This window comes from Panthera uncia (genome assembly GCF_023721935.1).
Source record: "Panthera uncia isolate 11264 chromosome B3 unlocalized genomic scaffold, Puncia_PCG_1.0 HiC_scaffold_1, whole genome shotgun sequence".
NCBI lineage: Eukaryota > Metazoa > Chordata > Mammalia > Carnivora > Felidae > Panthera > Panthera uncia.
In genome coordinates this window covers 37,960,664-37,963,361 of record NW_026057582.1, presented here as the reverse complement: position 1 = coordinate 37,963,361, position 2,698 = coordinate 37,960,664, and positions in this window count along the sequence as shown.

Here is a 2,698-nt window from a genome sequence, read left to right as displayed (position 1 = left end):
TGTAAACTGGGAAGTTCCATGCCAGCAGAAGCAGCCTGAGAAGAATAGAAACTGCCTCCTCCCAGAGCCCTGCTCCTAAAGCAGAGGTATCATTCTGAGGGAAGTGGGCCATTGTCCCCATCCTCAGCTCCACAGCAGTGGCTCAGAGATTTTGCCCAGGGGGAGAGAAAATCCATTAGAATGGAGAACTCAGAAGCTCTCCCAAAAGAAAGGGCTTTATTTGGAAGAGTGTGAGAAAATTCAAACTCAAAGGTGCTCTTGAAAACAACAGATATTTTGGTGGTAAATAATTAAGAGGAGGCTGGTAGCTCCATGGCAGCAACAAGTTAAACTGCAGGCTAACTAGTTTACCAGAGAAATCCAGGGAAAGAGACAACTAAGAGGAGCCCTCTTGAGATCAGAACAAACCTCAAAAACTACCTCTAAAGGAGCCTAAATGTGATTGGATTAGACTCTGGAGCAATTCATGCCCCAGCACACTCAAAAACAGTGGAGCAATCAATAGGCAATTGGGGTAGCCTAATAGCTGGGTGTGATACCAACAGAGTCAGGCTCTTTAACAGAGAGCTCTGGAAAAGAGACAGCCAAAGAAAGCCTTGGTAAAACCACTGTGATCCCAGGCAAGTGTGTGCATAGCCAGGGCTGTACCCTCTGAAGAGCTACTTAGGCTCTTAAGTGGCCTTAAGAGGGAAATGGACTTCACTAAAATAGTCTAATCAGGTAAGTAAACAAATAAAGAAAGAAACCCCAAAAACAGCAAGCCCCGTGGGAAAGGGGGAGCAACAGGTATTCAGAATTGCTACAATAAATTATATATACTAACAGTAATGTAAATATTCTGGCATCGTAACAACAGGTACAGAGCCACACAATTGTGTATTGGCTTCAGTTAGCCCTGCACACTTAGTATGTGACAGAAGTGACTTTTTAGATCATTAGGGAAAGGATGGATTATTCAGTTGGAGGTGCTAGGAAATTACACATATGGAAAATACATATACATGCATATATATATATTTATATATATATGCAAAAAAAAGTGAAATTGGATCCTTAACCCATACCATACATAGAAATCATTTTTATTTTTATTTTTATTTTTTAACGTTTATTTATTTTTGAGACAGGGAGAGACAGAGCATGAACAGGGGAGGGTCAGAGAGAGAGGGAGACACAGAATCTGAAGCAGGCTCCAGGCTATGAGCTGTCAGCACAGAGCCCAACGCGGGGCTCGAACTCACAAACTGCGAGATCATGACCTGAGCTGAAGTCGGCCACTTAACCGACTGAGCCACCCAGGCGCCCCTAGAAATCATTTTTAGATGGATACAGTGAATTAACAGTGAAAGGCAATACTTTAAGACTTTTGGTATAAAATTGTGGCAGCAATGTTGGCAGTTCGACAAAGATTAAGTACCTCTTCCACAGATTGGAGTTGTGAGGAAGAGTTTGCCCAGTCAGGGACAACATTTCTCAGGTCTCTTTGCCTCTGGGTGGGCCCATGTGACTAACTTTTGGCCAACGGGATATGGACTGAAATGGTGTACCCCAGTGCTTCTCAAACTATCTGTGGTAATGGAAAATTTCTCTCCAATTGTGGACCAGTGCTTTTGTAAATGGAAAAAAGAAATAAATTACCAGAAGACTGAGATTTAAAAAGTCATGTCATATGCAGTCCCACTTTTTATTATTAGATTTAACAGACATAAAATTACTTTGCCAGATTGCTAGTAAGTGTTTGCAAATACTTACTCTTAATTTCTGTACTAAAGAGTGATGGAGAGGTAATAGTTTGTAGACCAGCAGAGGTCAGCAGACCACCTTTGAGGGTGTACCACTTCCAGGCATGGCCCATAAAGTCTCTCATGCAGTCTTTCACATCCTCTTTCTTTCCCTGTCTACAGACTAGATGTCAGGGCTCAGCGTGCTCTTGAAAACCAATGACTGGAGACAGCAGAGGCTTCATCAGTCTGGGTCCCTGGATGACCCAGAAGGTGACCAAGAAGGTGCAGAACCCTTCCCATCCCAACTTGCCATTAATTGAATTTAATGGGAAAGAAAAATAAATTTCATTTATGTTAAGCCACTGAGCATTTAAGGGCTATTAAGTTACACTATTGGTATTCCCTATAATGAAATATAGAGAACATATGTATCGACAAAAGTCCTTATTGGAAAAGATTTAAAAATTGACTACAGTAAAAATAAGAATTTCTGTATATCAAATATCACCATAAAGATAGTAAACAAAAATAAGTCAGACTGGGGAAAGATATTTATAATACATATAACAAATACCAGTTTAAGATCCAGAATATATAAGGTGATCCTACAGATCAGTATGAAAAAGGCAAACAACCCAATTGAAACATGGACAAAACATATGAACAGGCACTTCATAGTAGAGGGAACAGGAAGATTAGAATTTAAGAAGATGCACAACCATTAATAATCACAGAAATGAATGTTAACAGCACAATTAGGTATCAAGTTTCTGAGATGATATGGCTGAATTTGGAACTGCCATACACGGATATTGAAGTGACAATCTGTTCAACCACTCTAGAAAAACAATTTGACGTTATCTTTTAAAGTTTTACACTTGCACCCATTATCATCCAACATTTCTACATATATATGTATATATATACATATATAGTGTATATATGCATATATATGCATATATATACATATATAG